Source organism: Erinaceus europaeus, chromosome 3 (genome assembly GCF_950295315.1).
Source record: "Erinaceus europaeus chromosome 3, mEriEur2.1, whole genome shotgun sequence".
Lineage (NCBI taxonomy): Eukaryota > Metazoa > Chordata > Mammalia > Eulipotyphla > Erinaceidae > Erinaceus > Erinaceus europaeus.
The window spans coordinates 136,341,808-136,362,764 of record NC_080164.1 but is presented as its reverse complement, the minus strand read 5'-3'; the positions used below and the strand labels follow the sequence as shown (position 1 = coordinate 136,362,764).

General features: G+C 37.0%; 1 pseudogene; it reads left to right on the top strand.

The window, feature by feature from the left end:
- The first annotated feature begins 11,598 nt into the window (after positions 1 to 11,598).
- On the top strand, positions 11,599 to 11,668 carry LOC132537795 (U4 spliceosomal RNA; annotated as a pseudogene).
- Positions 11,669 to 20,957: the final 9,289 nt, after the last annotated feature.

Genomic DNA, 20,957 nt, shown 5'->3' with positions numbered 1-20,957 from the left:
CATTACTTTTATTTATTTAATTTTTTACTTTATTTATTTTAATGAGGGCTATATAGTGAGGGAAAAGAGACAGAGACAGCGACATATACAGAGCACTACTCAGCTCTGGTGTTGAGGATTAATCTGGGACCTCAAAGCTTCAGGAATCAAAGTCTTATGTATAAAAATTATGCTATCTCTCCAGCTCTACATTTGTTTTTCTTGCTATATATATGTTATTCTCCATCTAAGGTTAGACTCACTACATTTTAAGCTGTCTTGGTCACAATGCTCAACACCTCAGTACCAGACAATTTATATTTATATTTAGTGAGATATTTTGTTTAAGATAATGACACCTATCTACTTCCTATTTGTGGGTCTAATGGTTGACCCTCCAGAAGCTTTTCTGTCAGTCTCCCCTTGGCACGCTGGCCTTGTGGTTGAGTGAGATGGGTGGGAGTACTCAGGAATTCCAACCAGCCTATCAGTCTGGCTGCATCACCTCACCCCTCCTCCCTCTGATGGGCTTCTCCTTCTTTAAATTTCTGTTTCCCTGTTCCTGCAACACCATCCATACCTTCTCATTGCCTTGCTCTCTTTTTCTTTATAAGGAAATATTGGTCTCATTGGCCAGCTTGGCTACTTCCCCTGCACAGCTACCCCTTTATGAACTTGTCTGAAACAATAAGGTGTTCTGTTCACCACCAAGGTGCCCTGAGGTGGTTTTTGTCAATTACAGAAGCCAGACCTTTCCACCTTCTGCACCCTATAGTGACTCTTGGTCCATACTCCCAGAGGGTTAAAGAATAGGAAAGCTCTCAGGGGAGGGGATGGGATACAGAGTTCTGGTGATGGGAATTGTATGGAATTGTACCCCTCTTATCCTGTGGTTTTTGTCAGTGTTTCCTTTTTATAAATAAAAATTAAAAAAATAAATACAAATTTTAAAAAAAGAAAATTCATGCCCATTGGATGAAGTGAATTTTTCGTTACTTGAACATAAGTGTTTTATCTATTGTCACTGCTGCAAGTACTTGTGCTTAGTCCATTAGACAGTACACACTCATGTAAGGTTTACTTTTTTGTTTTTTAATTAAATAATGGATTCTTGATGAACTTGCTGTTGTTTGATAACACATTAACTATTTGCCTGTACTAACCAAATTGTACCCAAACCCCTACCTACTACAGTGATGGTGACAGTATAGAATGCACTTTTATTAGTTTAATTATCATTCACATATTATTGAGATAAATGGCTAAAGTAATAAAATACCACTACAACTACTGTTTTCACTATAGTAACAGCTATAATTCATTAACTCTCTCTTATTCACATTCCAGTTAACACAATCCTCATTTATTTTTAAGGGAGATTTTTTTCTTTGCTCTTAATTTTACAAACAAGAAAATTAAGGTTTAAAACTTAAGTAAGTTGGTAAATTAAAGTTACTATATTATAGAGCTGCACAGTCTCTGTGTTTCATCATGTATTTGAGCACAAGGCAAAAGCATGAACAGGAAAATAGTTTCACACAACAGAGAGCTAAGCTTAAAAATGCAATTTTAAGGAGCGATATTAATCTAGTGCTATTCTTTCAAACTACATATTTTTTGAAGGTATCAAGAGACAATTAAGATTTTGGGAAAAGATTCTGTGGACATATTTCTTAACCTCAAGTTAAAAAGGATTAATTATAAACAGTAATACCTGGATATGTAATCTGAATTCTTCAAATAACAGGAAAAGAAGGGAGGGGCAAGTGGTGATGTAGTCAGTTAAGCACACTTGTTATAGTGTGCAAGTACTTGGGTTCAAGACCCTGCCTCCAACTGTAGGGAAGCAAGCTTCACAAGTGATGAAGCAGTGTTGCAGATGTCTCTTTCTCCTCTGTCACTCTCTGCTTCTCTCTGTCTTTATCCAAATAAATAAATAAATAAAATTAAAAGAAAGAAAGCCTTAAGATTTTTGATTACTTTGTTTCTACTTTGACATTTCCCAGGGATACAAAACTCTTTCTTTTGTCCAATGCAAACATTTTCTTCACTATTCTGATTTGAACTATATCAGGAAGATGTAATATTTTTATAGAATATTTACATAGGGGAGTTATGCGGTAGTCCAGTGGGTTAAGCACAGGTGGCACAAAGCACAAGGACCTGTGTAAGGATCCTGGTTCGAGCCCCCTGCTCCCCACCTGCAGGGGAGTCGCTTCACAAGTGGTGAAGCAGATCTGCAGGTGTGTATCTTTCTCTCTCTCTGTCTCCCCCTCCTCTCTTCATTTCTCTTTGTCTTATCTAACAATAATGACATCATAACAACAACAGTAATAACTATAACAATGATAAAAAGCAACAAGGGCAACAAAAGGGAAAATAAATATAAAAATTTTAAAAAAGAATATTTATATAAAAACTAAGAGAAAATACATCTCTGAATCTTAGAAGGAAGTCTATCTATGAATGGCTTTTTTTTTTTTTTTTTGTCTCCAGGGTTATTGCTGGAGCTTGGTGCCTGCACTAGGAATCCACTGCTCCTGGAGGCTATTTTTTCCCTTTTGTTGCCCTTGTTGTTTATCTTTGTTGTGGTTATTATTATTGATGTTACTGCTGTTATTGTTGGATAGGACAGAGAGAAATCGAGAGAGGTGTGGAAGACAGAGAGTGGGAGAGAAAGATAAACACCTTCAAACCTGCTTCACCGCATGTGAAGTGACTGCCCCCCTGTAGGTAGGGAGCCGGGGGCTCTAACCAGGGTCCTTATGCTGATTCTTATGTCATGTGTGCTTAATCCCATGTGCTACCACCTGGCCCCCTATGAATGATTTTTTTAAACTTGTTTATTCATAAAGTGGAAGCACTGACAAGATCATAGGATAAGAGGCGTACAATTCTCACCATCAGAGCTCTATATCCCATACCCTCCCCTTTCCTATTCTTTAACCCTCTGGAAGTATGGACCCAGGGTCATTATGGGTTGCAGAAGGTCGAAGGTCTGGCTTCTATAATTGCTTCCCCACTGAACATGGGCACTGAAAGGTCGATCCATACTCCCAGCCTGCTTCTCTCTTTCTCTGGTGGGGCAGGGCTCTGAAGAAGTGGAGCTCCAGGACATATTGATGGGGTTGTTTGCCCAGGGAAGTCCGGTTGGCATCTTGGTAGTATCTGGAACCTGGTGTCTGAAAAAGAGTTGGTATATGAAGCCATACAAATTGTTGATTAATCATGAACCTAAAGGGTAGAATAGTGCAGATGAAGATTTGGGGTCTCCATTTTGGAAATAGCTAGTAGGCATATTTTAGGTATATTCTAAGGGACCCATAACTTTATTAGTTTTTGCCTGAGTCTGACATCTGATATGCAGATGGACCTAGATTATTGTCTAGGAAGATGATGTCATGGCTAGAAAAAGGGCTAGAAAGCTGGATCAGGGAAGAGAGTAGCTCCCAAATATGGGAAACATGTATAAATATTGTTGACTGTAAGCCCTATCGATTTTATCTGGGGCCTATATTCAGCACAGGATCCTATGTAACTTCTACATCCCTGTAGGTCCAAACTTATATTCTGTGTTCATCAGTAGGATCATTCCAAGTTGCACCAATTTCAGGATCCATCTTCTTCAGGTGTTAGATGGAGTATGTTATCCAACCCCCCATTCAGAGGGAGGATGGAACATTCTCTATCATCATTGATCCACATTGAGTGCAGGGTCCTAAGGAGGGCCCCCAAAGGGATCAATTATGTTGTTACTGATGGAGATGACCAGTGATAATGGGGAGAGGGATTTTTTTGAGATCTAGGCACATTGTGTTTGTGTGGGAATCCCAGGACTCCCCAACTAGGGCCCCAGTTGATGGGCTACGAGTGGCTTTTATAGCAACATCTATATTTAGTATTTTAGCTAATTACACTGGTTTTAGAAGGTATTATTATCTTTCATTTTACATTCCTGTGTAATTTTTATGGAAATGGCATTGCATTATCGAAATTCTTTTTTTAATTGATTATTTTTATTTATTAGATAGAGGAAGCCAGAAATCAAGAGGGAAGGGGGTTATACAGAGGGAGAGAGACTGACAGACACCTGAAACCCTGCTTTACCACTTGCAAAGCTTTTCCTATTCAGGTGGGGACTGGGGCTCAAACCCAGGTCCTTGTGCACTGTAATGTGTGTGCTTAACCAGGTGCGTCACCACCCAGCCCCAGCATTATTGAAATTCTAAGTGTGGGTCCAGGCAGTGGCACACCTGGTAGAGCGTACATATTTCTGTATGCAAGGGCTTAAAATCAAGTCCCTGGTCCCCACCTAGGTGGTAGGGGTGGGGGATTCACAAGTAGTTAGTAGGGGTGGGATATTCACAAGTAGTTAAACAGTGCTGTAGGTGTTTTTCTGTCTCTCTTCTTCAACTTAACTTTTTCAATTTCTCTGTCTCTATACAAAATAAAAAGTAAATGTTAAAAAAAAAGTTCTAAGTGTACATCCTTGAAAATCAGCATGTGTATATATTATATTTAATTCACCACTAAAAGTTCAGTTTTCTATTTTTAACTATAGAATTGACCCTTTTCAACTAATTTAAAGAGAAATTTCTCCTTGGTTAAATTTTCAATCATATATATATATATATATATATATATATATATATATAGAGAGAGAGAGAGAGAGAGAGAGAGAGAGGGATTGGGAGAGGTATCACAGTCCTGGTGGTGCCAAGCTTTAATGCTGAGCTACATGCATGGCAAGATAACCCAGTGAGTTATCTTATTAGCTAAATCATATTTCCTCAGGAAATTGGGCTCAAAAAAGGTAATTCACTTCAATAATTTATTTTTTTTAGCAGAAATATACAACACTTATGAGATCATTTCACATGAGACAGGAAAAGGGAGAGATAAAAGCTAATCTTGTACATGCCGTGGTCGGGGTTAAGCCAGAGACTTCAAGCATGAAAGTTCATTCAATACTTAGCTAATTGATATATTTCCCCAAATACTCAACCAATGACTTTAATAAAAAATGTTTTTCACTTTGGGTTTATTTTTATAATTTTGACCCGTGTATTATTTGAAGCAAAGTACATATACACACATACACATACCCACACATACACACAAACACACACACCCCCACTCTAATTCCTTGACTTACAGCAGAGGAGGGTTTTTAGTTCTTATATATTTTGTTTTGTTTTTAATTTTGTCTCATTTTAGTTTTTTAGAGAAATGGAGCATTAACAGCACACACATATAAAGAATGGGCTATTTCTACTTTAATTTTGCTTCTGTGACATGCATATTATTCTATAACCTTTGTGTTGTGTTCATAGTTAGCATTATACACAGTCAGTAAGATTGCTTGTTAACTAAAAATTGCAGCTAAATTATAAGTCACTTTAAGGGAGGTGCTTTTTATACACAATAATTAAAGGCTTGAAAAGACAATTCAGAGATGTGCATTTTGTATAAATACTTAGTATTGGTACAAACTTTCATAATAGATGTGCATTCTATATAAATTCTTAGTATTGGTACGAACTTTCAAAATAACAAATTGTTGTTAAAGTGTAAATCTGCAATTAAGACATTATTGGTCAATGAGGACAAATAATCATAGCCTTAACTCTAGTTAATACTTTTCTGTATGTCTGTATTTCCATTATTTAAAATATTCCCTTTTGTGTAGATCTAGATTCTAGTTATAAAAATAATCAAAACACTCTAATTTCTAGAATAAATGTTGTCAATATCAAAGTTTATCTTATAAATTCCTTTATTTTGTAAAAACTTTCATCACTCTATTTTTCACAAACTTTAATATAACTTTAAGTTATTATAGATAAATTGTCATAGACTATTTTTTTTTCCATTAAAACTGAAAGGAGTGTGACCTGGGAGATGACACAGTGCTAAGCATTGGGCTAAAAATTATGAGATCCTGAGTTTGACGGTAGGCATTATGTGTGTCAGAGTGATACTCCAGAGTTCTCATTCTCTATATCTTTTTTATTTATTTATTTATTTATTTATATTTAAGAAGGGATTAATCAACAAAACCATAGGGTAGGAGGGGTACAATTCCACACAATTCCCACCACCCAATCTCCATATCCCACCCCCACCCCCATAGCTTTCCCATTCTCGTATCCCTCTGGGAGCATGGACCCAGGGTCATTGTGGGTTGCAGAAGGTAGAAGGTCTGGCTTCTGTAATTGCTTCCCTGTTGGTAACATGAGTAAGCCTGATAGAGCTGAGGGAGAACCACCCCCATCTTTGGATGGAGGTCTGAGAAGATAACCTCTTGGTAAGTCTCTCTTAAGGTGAGCATAAGGGGGGAAACTCAGACTTGGTTCTTTCCTTCTTGACTCTCAGGCCCACAGAAACCCCAGTACTTCCCTCCATTAACTCCAGGCCACATGGCCACAGATTCACTTATTTAAAGTCACCATCTGATCACAGAAGAACACACCTTATCACACATTTCATCACACACCTCAGACCCCAGACAAGAGAAATTCCAAACTATATGGCCTTTTGACATCCATGTTCTTTTTGTCTCACCCTACAGGTTTAACCCCTATGCTTCTCTCAAATACCTTTGGATAATTAAGTTGCTTGTGTTATGGAGAATAACTGTCTTGTATCTCATCAATTCCTGTCATACCAGCCCCCTACCTTAGGGGCATGCTGACTGTTAAGAAACCTGTAATTTCCATCCTATTTCAACAATAATTACCTCCATTGCTTTTCTATTTAACTCATGTCAATTTTGCTAATGAATGGACTCTAGGATTCTGGGACTCTAAGGACTCAGATTCTAGATTCACATTAAGAGTCCCCTGGTGTCTTTTACTTCGTGTCACCCCTGTCATGAGCGAGAAAGAACCAGCCCGTTACCTTTCCCCTGGAGGCTACCCTGCCGGAGAGGGAGAGAGACACCCCGAAACTTCCCCACTGAACATGGGCGTTGACTGGTCGGTCCCAGTCTGCCTCTCTCTTTCCCTAGTAGGGTGGGTCTCTGGGGAAGCTGAGCTCCAGGACATATTGGTGGGGTCTTCAAACCAGGGAAGCATGGCCGGCATCCTGATGACATCTGGAACCTGGTGACTGAAAAGAGAGTTAACATACGAAGCCAAACAAATTGTTGAGCAATCATGGACCCAAAGCTTGGAATAGTGGAGTGGAAGTGTTAGGGGGGTACTCACTGCAAACTCTAGTGTACTTCTGCTTTCAGGTATATATTTTGCAGTAGTTTATGGATACGTGTGTACATATGCTCTCTCTCACAGAAACTGGTGTATATCTAGGTTTTGGGACTTTGTTAGAAAGTGAACAACTGGAATGGAATTAGAGTATACTATGAAAGGAAAGGTCTCACCCAAGTAATGATGCTGAAGGGTTGTCATTCCACATGTGAAGTCTCTGGACACAGTCTGAAGTGAAGCATGTTGAGGTTGCAATCGTTGCATTGGTTAGGTTGTGATTGGCAGATGCAATATTATTTGATATGGATTGGGAGAGGCATATGGAAAAGTGGGCCCTATCCAATGGTTCCAGGACTGGGGGAAGTAGAGGCTCTATAGTGGAGATGTGATATGATACTGGGCAGCATAACGAGAGAGAGAAAGCGTTTAATTTCTCACCATTGAATATGTTGTTTTGCCAGATTTTTAAAAAAAAATTATAAAAATCAATACATGTAATAGAAAAAAATGTAAAGTTCTTTAAATATTTAAGGTTTCAAGAATAAAAGTAGGCATTATTATAAAGAAATGAACTACATATCTGATTCAATGCAAACAATGTAGGAGTGCATTGTGTATGTATATACATGGACATGTGTGTACTAGAATTTAGTTCTACAGCATATAAATGTGAAATTGATCAAGAAGAGCCAAATCAATATTGAAAAAAAACACTGGGAGAGGTCATAACTTGGTAGATATGTTATAAATTGGGTCTATGTAACAAAAACTGACATAACCCTGGAAATCACTAATAGGTCACTTTCCATCCATTTGGATAAAGAAGCAGAAAAATGCTGGACTTCCGAGAAAGGAGAGCAGAACAAAATGTAGACAAACTAAAATTTAATAAGTAATCGCCTAATTTTTCAGGATAGAATTCTACTTTTTTCATTTGTTTTTTTGTTTGGATAAGACTTAATGACATTTCTGCTTTGAATTACATAAGCATTCCTTATATCTTTATAAAATTATCTTCTTATATATATATATTTTAATTAATTAATTAATTAATTCCCTTTTGTTGCCCTTGTTGTTTTATTGTTGTAGTTATTATTGTTGTTGTCATCATTGTTGGATAGGACAGAGAGAAATGGAGAGAGGAGGGGAAGACAGAGAGGAGGAGAGAAAGATAGACACCTGCAGACCTGCTTCACCACCTGTGAAGTGACTCCCCTGCAGGTGGGGAGCCGGGGATCGAACCGGGATCCTTATGCCGGTCCTTGTGCTTTGTGCCACCTGCGCTTAACCCGCTGCACTACAGCCCGACTCCCTATCTTCTTATATTTTAAAAAGATTTACTATTCATTAGTCTCAGAGGGAGAAAGAGAGCTGTGCGTGAGAAAGAGGCAGGTAAAGATATATAAATATAGATATAGAGAACAGTCTGGAGAACTCTCAGAAAGCTAGAAATGGACCTACCCTATGTTCCTGCAATTCCTCTCCTGGGGATATATCCTAAAGAACCCAACACATCCATACAAAAAGATCTGTGTACACATATGTTCTTAGCAGCACAATTTGTAATAGCCAAAACCTAGAAGCAACTCAGGTGTCCAACAACAGATGGGTGGCTGAGCAAGTTGTGGTATATATACACATTGGAATACTACTCAGCTGTGAAAAATTGTGACTTCACCATTTTCAGCCGATCTTGGATGGACCTTGAAAAAATCATGTTGAGTGAAATAAGTCAGAAACAGAAGGATGAATACGGGATGATCTCACCCTCAGGAAGAAGTTGAAAAACGGGGGTTCCCGGAAGATGGCGGACTGAGAAGCTGCTAGTGGCTTGAGCTCTGATCACATCTTCTGGAAACGGTATGATTTTCTGCCGTTAGTAGGCCAGTCAATAAGGGGTCCTAGAGGTGACACCAAGGAGGTGACTATAACTTAATTTGGGTTAAGAATTAGAGTAGAAAAAAAAGGGAAAAAAATTTTTTTTTCCTTTAAATTATTAAGCACACTGCCTCCCCTCCCCCCCTCACCCCTAACTAGTCCCTGGGGAACAGCTCCTAGCAGAATCCCCTGCTGAGCTTCTGTCTTTACCAAATTCCTGTCCCACCAAAGTAATAACCTTGAGGTGAGGGGTAGACATGCAGCTTCCTGGGCCAGTGGGGGGTTGGAGTGGGTGGGAGGGATGGGTCACAGTCTTTTGGTGGTGGGAATGGTATTTATGTACATTCCTAGTAAAATGTATTCATATACATCACTAGTTAGTTAATATGAGAGGGGGAAAACTAATTGTATGTCTCGAAGTTTTTCAAAACACAAACTGAATCTTTTCTCAATATATGCAGTGTAATTGATATGCAGACTCTCTCAAAATCCTAGACCAAGTAGATCAGAAGCAACCAACAGCACGGCTATATACAAGATATTGGGTACTGTACAGCAAACCCTAACAAAAGGACCTTCTAAAGTTAACCCAATTACCACATAATGTGATGATAATATTAACTATCCATTGTCTTTTTGGACCCTAAGGCAGCAGGAACCTCACATCTCCACTATAGAGCCTCTACTTCCCCCAGTCCTGGAACCATTGTATAGGGCCCACTTTCCCGTATGCATCTCCCAATCCATATCAAACAATATTGCATCTGCCGATCACAACCTAACCAACACAACGATTGCCACCTCAACATGCTCACTTCAGACTGTGTCCAGAGACTACACGTGTGGAATGACAACCCTTCAGCTTCATTACTCAGGTGAGACCTTTCCTTTCATAGTATACTCTAATTCCATTCCAGTTGTTCACTTTCTAACAAAGTCCCAAAACCTAGATATACACCAGTTTCTGTGAGAGAGAGCATATCTTCACACGTATCTATAAACTACTGCAAAATATATACCTGAAAGCAGAAGTACACTAGAGTTTGCAGTGAGTACCTCCCTAACACTTCCTCTCCACTATTCCAAGCTTTGGGTCCATGATTGCTCAACAATTTGTTTGGCTTCGTATGTTAACTCTCTTTTCAGTCACCAGGTTCCAGATGCCATCAGGATGCTGGCCAGGCTTCCCTGGTTTGAAGACCCCACCAATGTGTCCTGGAGCTCCGCTTCCCCAGAGACACACCCTACTAGGGAAAGAGAGAGGCAGACTGGGAGTATGGAACGACCAGTCAACGCCTATGTTCAGCGGGGAAGCAATTACAGAAGCCAGACCTTCTACCTTCTGCAACCCTCAATGACCCTGGGTCCATGCTCCCAGAGGGCTAGAGAATGGGAAAGCTATCATGGGAGGGGGTGGGTTAAGGGGATTGGGTGGTGGGAATTGTGTGGAGTTGTACCCCTCCTACCTTATGTTTTTGTTCATTCGTCCTTTCTTAAATAAAAATTAAATTAAATTCCTTTTACTATAGCAGCAAAAAACAATAAAATATTTTGTAATAAAGTTAACTAAAGAAGAGAAAGACTTATGCACTAAAAAATAAGACATTCTTCAAGGAATTAGAAAGATACAAAGGAATAAAAAGATAGTCCATGATCTTGGGCAGAGAAAATCAATACTATCAAAATGACCAGAGCCATATACAAATTTAATGTCATTCCCATCATGGCACTACCAATTTTTTAAATTTATATTTTAATTTTTTATTATCCTTATTTGTTTATTGTGTAGACATAGCATAAATTGAGAAGGAAAGTAGAGATAGGGAGAGAGATAGACACCTGCAGCCCTGTTTGACCACTTGTGAAGCTTTCCTCTTGCAAGTGAGGACCATGAGCTCGAACCTGGGTCCTAGAGCATTGCAATATATGCACTCAACCAGGTGTGCCATGACCCACCTCCAAGAAGATCTTTACTTCAAATAAAGGCTACTAACCAAAATAAATAAAGAGCTCAGTGCACTCAGCATCAAACAAACTACCCCATTAGAAAAATAGAGGGAGAACATTAACAGAAACTTCACTGGGAAAGAGACTGAGAGAGCCAATATGAGAAAATCTTCAAAGTCACTGATTATCAGAACAATGCAAATAAAGACTACAATGATATACCACTTCACATCTGTAGGAATGTCATAGATTGGAGCACAGTGGGAAGCGCACATGGCACAAAGTGCAAGGGCCAGCATAAGGATCCTGGTTGGAGCCCCAGCTCCCCACCTGCAGGAGGTCGCTTTGCAAGCAGTGAAGCAGGTCTTCAGGTGTCTATCTTTCTCTTCTCTATGTCTTCCCCTACTCTCTCCATTTCTCTCTGTCCTATCCAACAACTACAGCTATGACAACAATAACAACTACAACAAGCACAACAAGGGCAACAAAATGGTAAAAACAGCCTCCAGGAGCAATGGATTCATAGTGCAGGCACCAAGCACCAGCAATAACCCTGGAGGCAAAGGGGAAAAAAAAGAATGTCATAAGCTTTGCGCAGTGGCAGTATCGTAGCCAATGAGGTTTATCCGAGGCGCGATTATTGCTAATTGAAAAAAGAATGTCATAGATTATTAAGAACAGTAACAACAAATGTTAGAGATACGGGAGGGAAAAGCAGACATTTCTGCCCTCCTTGTGGAAATATAAATTGGTTCTGTGGAAAACAGTCTTAAGATTTCTCAGAAAACTAGAAATGTAATTACCTGATGATCCAACAATGTCTTTCTTGGGGATTTACCCCATGGAAGTAAAAATACCTATTAGAAGAGATCTACATAGATCTGAGTTCCTAACAGCTCAGTTTGTAATAGCCAAAACCTGGAAGCAATCTAGATATTCAAGGACAGATGAGCGGCTAAGGAAATATATACATACATATGATGAAATGTTACTTAGCTGTGGTGAAGTCATCTGCTTTGTGTCATCTTGAATGGAATTTGAAAATACCATGTTAAGTGTGATAAGCCAAAAAACAGAAGAGTAGCTATTGATTGATCTCACTTGTAAGTGCTACTTAATAAATACGAGAGGAAAGAACACAGTGTGAAACATGGATGGGGCATGGTATATTATGTCAAAGCAACTCTGGGAAAGCAGGGGAAAGGAGTAGTGAAAGAACTTTGGGGGTCATGTCACATAACAAAATTGTTTCTTTGTGTCAACTACTGTCAACGACACTGTAAATTGTTAACGCCCTCAATAAAAATTATTAGGGGCCAGGTAGTGGCACACCTAGTTAAGCACACACATTACAGTGCATAAGGACCCAGATTCAAGCCCTACCAGCAGGGTGAAAGCTTCATGAGTGGTGAAGCAGTGCTGAAGATTTATCTCTGTCTCCATCCAATAACAAATAAATAAAAATGTTAAAATAAACTAAAAGTATTTAAAAATCTGAAAAATGTTCTCAGAAACTTAAGTGATTCATATGTTCTTATATTTTGCTTCTTCAAATGAAATTTTTTTGTATCTTAAAGATAGATGAAGTGACTTAATTCTCTTCATATAACTTTCAGTTTAATCATGTCATCTTCAAATGTTTAGTTTTATTTCTTTCAATTACATATTTTTTTCTTGTCTTTCATAGAGCATCAAGTTAAGTACTGATTGTAAATGCCAAGAGATAAACATTATAGTTTTTCATCTCAAAAATTTTTATCTAATCATAATAGACTTACTAAGAGAATAATAACTGTCAGCACAATATCATCTAGTTGGTGATATTAAAAACTGCAAGATAATTTTCTGATAAAATATAGTTGGTAAGCAAAGGTAATATAATACACAGAGGGCTGCTCATGAGAGTATTCTTTTAAAAAAAATTTACTTATAAAAAAGAAACACTGACAAAAACCATATGATAAGAGGGGTACAACTCCACACAATTCCCACCACCAGAACTCTGTATTCCCTCCCATCCCCCGATATCTTATTGACTACTGTAAGAAAAAAACTTCATATTTTAATCTCATTTTTAACACAGAAGATCTGACTTTACAGAAATAGTTAAAATATGGCAGAATAGAGTTGTTAACATTTTAATATGGACATTTTACAATTCATAGTAATAGTGCTTGACTAATTCTAATTCACAAATAATAAAAATAGATACAAGTGAAAATGTTTAGATGTTAAATATTTATTCTCCAGTGGATTTCACTGATACAGTATCATTTTGAATGCATCTAACTTTCACCTTTGTACATATGGAGAATCTGACATTTTTTTTGCATCTAAGTTCATGAAGGAAGATCTTAGAGTATTTGTCTAATAATATAAAAATCCTCTCTTTTAAAATGCACAGGTTTTAGAATGACAATATTCTGCTCCAAAGAAACAGAAGAAATTGAAACCCTGGGGTAATCTTTTTAAATTTTATGAATGACATTCCTTGGATAACTAAGGAAGATAAAGTAATTGTGTGTGTGTGTGTGTGTGTGTGTGTGTGTGTGTGAGAGAGAGAGAGAGAGAGAGAATTAGATAAATATATACATATCATCATTAGCTTATTCAAAATTTCAGAAAAAATTAATGTAAAATAATCATGATAGATTTTAATAAATTAGAGTTTGTTGTTTTATCTCCAAGTACTACTACTGATTAAATCCATTTCATAACTCAATGAGCAATGACTGGAAATGGCTAAGATCAAATTAAATCCAGCCTCCTATCTCTTATAATTAACCTAATGTGTTGAACTCTCATCAATAACTAAGTTATTCAAGCTTTCAAATATTAACTTGTAAGAGAAGGACATTAGTGAATTCTTCTCAGTCTGTTCCTATTTGAGAATATGTAATGACAAGAGACTTTAAAAAAAATTCTGGGCTATAATAGCATTAAAAAAAGAATAAAAGGCATTTAACCAAAAATAAATTTATTTTAAAAAATGTACTGGCAGCAACACAACAGTATTGATAGTCTCAGTTACTAATTATTTTCTGTATCTCCCTAATGAGTAAAAAAAGTTTCAGTTTACAAATAATATACATATTCACTAGATTAAATGCCATTTCAGTATTTGAAAATTTCTCTCACAAAACTATCAACCAACATGTTTAAGTTCTGAATATCTCAAAAGTCATATAAGATTTTAATATCCATTTTGAATATCTTTATAGCCTATTAGAAATCCATTAATGTTATATATTTATATTCATTCTGTAGTTGTAGGAGCATCAGTAAGATGAAACCACTCTGAAAGTGTTAAGCAAGTGTGATAACTTTTTTTATTGTATTTAGTTCCTAATTAAAATTTCAGTATATTTATATCAGTATATAACCATTTTTCTGCTTATAGCAGTCACTCTACTTAGTATGTGATCTGAACTTTATTGGTTTTATTTTTAACTCAGTATGTTCTGTGAGAATCAAGAAATTATTTCCATTTTGAGTTTAAAATACCACAAATGAGTTATATTTAATAACATTGTTACCACCAAGAATCTGTAAATATGAGTATCTTACATTGAGCTGCACAAACCCTGTCTCCTTCAGCCACCTTTTCTTCCCTGTATGTATACCTGGTAGAATATTAATGGTATTCTTTGTTGCTACTAGAAGGGGATTTAATATTAATCCAAAGGATGCTTTTTTTTTTTTTTTACCTTGATAGCAAACCCAATAAACAAATGTTTTGGATAATGAACATTAGCATTCTTATTTTAAAATCTATGGATTACTTATAGATTGAAGGAATTTTTTAGGCTCAGATTTGTGGAGGGAAAAATTACATTAATTTTGGAATTAAAGATTTGAATAGAAAGAAGGTTGCTGGAACAGGCATGAAGAAATTGGTTTCTTAATCCAGCATTGATGTATTTTGACCAAGTGATCTTGAATAAGTCCCTCAGCATACCCAGTATCTTCACTCCAAATTCAAATTAATATCTGAGATTAAAAACACAAATCACATATTGAAATTGTAAAATGCAATGAGAATTATTCAAATGCCACATATAAATACATTTTTAGTTTTACATGTGGACACATATGACTTTTTAAAAATTTTTATTTGACTTCTTATATCCCAGGTTTCACAGTTTCTGGCCAACATTTTCAGATGGAAAGAGAAAAGGAGGAGAGGGAAAGAGAGAGAGCCTGAAAGCCTTAGTGAAGATATCTTGCTAGCCCCATATTTCACTTTCATTTATTGAACATATTAGGAATTTTAAGTAAGTGCATTTAAATCATGTCTCTGCACTTTTTCACAGTATGATTTTCGAGAAAATTTCTTACTAATTTTTAGTCTACTTACTGTTTTTATAAAATGAGGATAAGATGAGGAAATTTGTCTTGTGTAAAACCATTAAATTAACATGAGAGTATTTTTCCCCTGTTCATATCTCACATTTCTTTCAAGATCAAATCATAAATAAAAAGTTATGAAAAAATAGTTTCTTCAATAAATCAGCAAAAAGAGAAAAATAATTTTGATTATTTAATGTGGTTATTTGAAGGACTGTAGAGAAAACAGAAAGATATTAAAGTGTTAATAACTTTTACTGTCCTATACCTAGAAAGATATAAACCTGACAAGTAGATACTTAGGGAGAAAGGAGTTGACATACCCAGTAGAGTGCACATGTTGCATGTTCAAGGACATTAGGTATCACTAATCACCCTAGCAGATAGAACAATGATGAAAAATTTGAAGTCATGAAAGAATTAATGGAATGTGACGCACAGAGAGGAAGTGGGCACATGCTGTTGGAAAGGTAGTAGCAACATTCATTCCTCAATGAAATCCTTAAATTTTTTGGCAGAATGTAGAGTAGCATTTGTTTAGTGAACCCTGAATTTCCCAAAAATAATAATTCAACATGAGCTACAAAGACTGAAAACTAACACAAAACTAAGAGAATAAAACAAATCTAAGCCTATGATTCATCAGAAATGTTTTTCTGAATATATGTCAAAAACAATTCCTTTTCTTTTCAAACAAAAACACTAGCTATGTAACTCAATACATTAATATTTTGTAAACAATAGATTTTAACACTTCTAGTATTATTTTATTTCATCATATATTTATTATTTGCTGTTTACCCAGGCTTTATCTAAGATGTTGGAGGATGGAGATGGGGAGATAATTCCTTCTTCAAGGAACTTCCGGTCAGGGGGTTGCGCAATGGTGCACCGGGTTAAGTGCAAGGACCCGTGCAAGGATTTGAGCCCCCTAGTTTGAGCCCCCTGCACCCATCTGCAGGTCTGCAAGTGTCTATCTTTCTCTCTTCCTCTCAACCCCCCCCTCTCTCAATTTCTCTCTGTTCTATCTAGTGGGGAAAAAAGGAAAAATGGCAGCCAGGAGCAGTGGATTCGTAGTGCAGTAATCAAGCCCCTGAGATTAAAAAAATGTGGTCAGATGAAAATGTGAATGGTTCTGTAGGAACACATATCGACATAATGCACTGAGTGGAATAAACTTCAAGAACTGAAAAACTAGGAGTAAGGCAGGAGTGGTGGGATGAAGAAATAGTACCTTTAGAAGTACAGATAGCTGTGACACAATGTTACTGATGAAGTAAGATGAAACCATTTGATAAGAACAATCATCTGTCCAGCTATCATAATTGTACACTATCCAAATAATGAATCTTAGAAGCTGCATTAAGTTCACCCAAATAAAAAAAAACTTATCCAAATGGTATTCTAAATTACCATTCATTTTAAACATCACTATTATAGTAATTGAAAAATGATGAGGTATGTCTCTGACTTATCCAAGAGTAAAACTACTGATTAAGTGTCACAATCATTACTAGAGTTAAGGATTAGTAAGATGAAGAATAAGGTGAGTAAAAGGACAGTTTTATTAATTCTAGAGTAAATCTCACACTTAACATATGTGAGGCTCTTTGCAGAAGACACTGTATTCAACAAGTTCTGTTCTCTTATTTCAAGTTTGCCCTAAATATTAGAAAAATATTGTTGTTGACATTTTACAGATAAGGGATTTAAGCCCCTATGCTTTCTTTTTTCACAATTTATTTATTTACTATCTGTTATTTATCTATTACTTGTTTGTTGATAAAGTCCTATACAAATTATAGTGATGTTCTATACCCATAAACAATGCAACAGGAATTTTGATAAGAATTGTGCTGAATCTGTATAATGCATGGGTGGAAAGCCCATTATAAGAATGTTAATTCTACCAATTCATGAGCACAAAATGTTTTCCCATTTTCTTATATTATTGATTGTTTAGCAAAGCAATATAGCCTTCAATATAAAATAGTTTCATCCCCTTTATTACATTTATTTCATGGTATTCAAACTTATCTGATGCTATTGTAAATGGGATTGATCTCTTGATTTCTTTGTCTTCTGGCATATTATTAACATAAATAAATGCAGCAGCTTTTTGTATGATGATAATGTATTTATTGTCTTATACTTAGTGCAGTGTTTAGAGTTTTATATTTATTATCATGTCATTTGAAAATAGGAATGATTTTATTCCTTCTTTTCCATTTCAGATATATATCATTCCTTTTTCTTATTTAATGGCGCTAGCTAGGATTATCAATACTATGTGAATAATAGTAAGGAGAGTGAACAATCTTGTACTGTCCCTGATTTTAAAGGAACAACTTTCACTTCTTCACTATTGATTATAATACTAATTGTGAATTTATGGCTTGTGGTCTTTACTATGCTATGGTATATTTTTCCATTGAATAGATTTTTTAAAATTTTGTTTATGAAAAGAAGACATTAACAAAACCACCAGATAAGAGGGATACAACTGCACACAATCCCCATGATCTGCTTCTCATCCCCTCCTCTGATAGCTTTTCCTATTCTTTATACCTATTAGTGTATGGACCCAGGGTGACTGTGGGATGCAAAAGGTGGAAAGTCTGCCTTCTGTAATTGCTTCCCTGCTGAACATGGGCATTGACAGGTTGATCCATACTCGCAACCTGCCTCTCTCTTTCCCTAGTGGGGCAGGGTTCTAGGGAAGCAGGGCTCCTGGATGCATTGGTGGGGTTGTCTATCTGGGGGAGTCTGGTTGGCATCATGGTAGCATCTGGAACCTAGTGGCTGAAAAGAGAGTTAACATATAAAGCCAAACAAGTTGTTGACTAATCATGAATCTAAAGGCTGGAGTAGTGCAGATGAAGAGTTAGATGGGAGGGGGGTCTCCGTTTTGTAGATAGCTAGTAAGCCTATTTTAGTTCTATTCCAAAGGGTGTCTGTGACTATGTTAGTTTTTTTTTCTCCTGAGCCTGAAATCTGATATACAGGTGGATCCAAGTTATTGTCTGGGGAGATGGTGTCATAGCTGGAAAAAGGACCAGAAAGTTGGGTCAGGGAACAGAGTAGTTCCAAAATATGGGAAAGGTGCATAAATATTGTTAACTGTAAATCCCAGTGATTTGTTTTGATCTGGGGCCCATATTCGGGTTGAAAGCCTATGTGATCTCTCCATCCCTGTAGATGTGAACTCATATTCTATAGTCATGAGTAGGAACATTCCAAGCTGCTCCGATTTGAGGACCCATCTTCCTTGGATGCATAGAGTATGTTGTCCATCCTCCCTTTAAAAGATGGGACATTCTCTACCATTGTTGATCCAAATTGAGGGCAAGGTCCTATGGGGGCCCACAAAAGGGTCTATTTTGTTGTACTTGATAGAGATGACTGGTAATATTATGGAGAGGGATTCTTCGAGGGTCTAGGCCCATCATGTCTGTTTGGGAATCTCAGGACTCCCTGAACAGGGCCCCAGCAAATGGGGTAGCCTGATAGTGACTAAAGAGTCATCAATAAAGTATGCCAGCCTCTTGCCCTTATTCAGCTTTTTCAGACCTTGCTTTGATAAGGTTAGCTTTGGAGTGAGTGAGGGAAGTGTAACTGGAAGTAGGTGAGGAGAGTATCTAAGTCTAAGTATACACTATTTCACTAGGAACTTTATACTGACTCACTGAAGACTATTGTGTACTTTTGCTTTCAGGTATATATTTTGCTTTCAGGTATATATTTTGCCCATATTTATGGATACATGTGAACATATGCTCTACCTCATGGGACCTGGTCTCTATCTAGGTTTTAGGACTTTGTTAGGAAGTGAACCACCTGAAATGGAATTAAGGAATCCTATGACAGGAAAGTTCTCACCCGAATATTAAGGCTGAAGGGTTGATATTCCATGCTTGAAGTCTTTGGACAGAGTCTGAAGTGAAGCATGCTGAGGTGGTACTCGTTGCATTGATTAGGTTGGGATCTGCAGATGCAATGTCATTTGGTATGAATTGAGAGAAGCATGCAGGAAAGTGAGCCACACCCTACAGGTCCCAGACTGGGGGAAATATAGGTTCTATAGAGGAAGTAGGAGGTACCTGCTGTCTTAGGGTTTAAGAAGGCAGTAGACAGTTATTCCTATAATCACATTATTTGGCAATTGGGTTAACTTTGAAATATCCCTTTGTAGGGATTTATTGTATCATACACATCACCATAATTTATGTCCTTTGACATTATGTGTATATAGCTGAGCCACTGGTTGCTTCTGTTCTCCCTGTTCTAAGCTTTTAAGAGAGTCAACATATCAAAGACTCAGCCTATGGTCTGTGCATTAAAAAGTTTGAGACATTCAACCAAAAAGACTGTGTCCTTCCCTCCCCCCATAATGAGGTCTAACTTCCACCCTCGCCCTCAACCCAGAGATTTTTACTTTGGTACCCAACTCCAAATTCTGCCCAAACTTGCTTTGATTAACTTTCTGTTCTTTCTCAATTTCTATTTATGAGTGGGATCATCCCATATTTGTCTTTGTCTTTCTGGCTTAGCTGGCTTAACATATTCCTTCTAGCTCCATCCAAGATGGGTCAGAGATGTTGGGTTCATAGCCGTGTAGTATTCCATTGTGTATATATACCACAGCTTTTTCCGGACTGCTCTTCACAGAGGTTGGATCAATTTACATCCCCAGCAGCAGTGCAGAAGGGTTCCTTTCTCCCACAGCCTCTCTAGCATTGGTTGCTGCTGTCCTATTTGATGTATGCCATTCTCACAGAGATGAGGTGGTCTGTTTGCTGTTGAATATTAGCTTTATTCCACTGTAGTCTGAGAAGATACTTGGGATGATTTAATGCTCTTGAATTTCTTGATACTGTTTTAGTGGCCTACCATGTGGTCTATCTTTCAGGATGTGCTTTGTGGATTTGAAAAGAATGTGTATTCTAGTTTTCTGGGGTGAAGAACTCTAAATATGTCCAAGAGGTCTAGTCTGCCCATCTCTTCATTTAATTCTCTAGTTTCTTTGTTGATTCTCTGCTTCACTGATCTAAGTATGAGAGTGGGATGATGAAGTCTCCCACTATTATAGTATTACTATTGATGTGTTTTTGTATTTCTTTCAGTATGTGTTTGATGTATTTAGATTGTCCCTCATTGGGTTCATAGATGTTAATAATTGTTCAATATTCTTGGTTGAATACTTTTCTTATCTATGGTTACTTTTGACTGATTTGGAGTTTCTTCTGGGCTCCTCTCATGATTCATTGTGGTAGCAGTTTTATTTGCTCTTGATTTAACCATTTTTTTCATTGATGTGGTTTGTATTTTTTGTTCTGTCTTTCTTCAGTTGTGCTTAGCCATACTATACCATAGACTTTTCACAAATGCAGTCACCAACCTCAGAAATTACAACAATACCAACTGAAGCAAAGATTGATGCAGTTCAATGAATAACAGTTATCCAAACAACATCTCCATTCAAAGAAAAAATAGCAAACAGAACCAATAGAAAAAGAAAGTAAAGGGAAAAAGGGAAAGTAAGAGTAGACAATTATGCAGATCTACTGTCCACTATAAGTTCTATGGACAGCAAGAGGA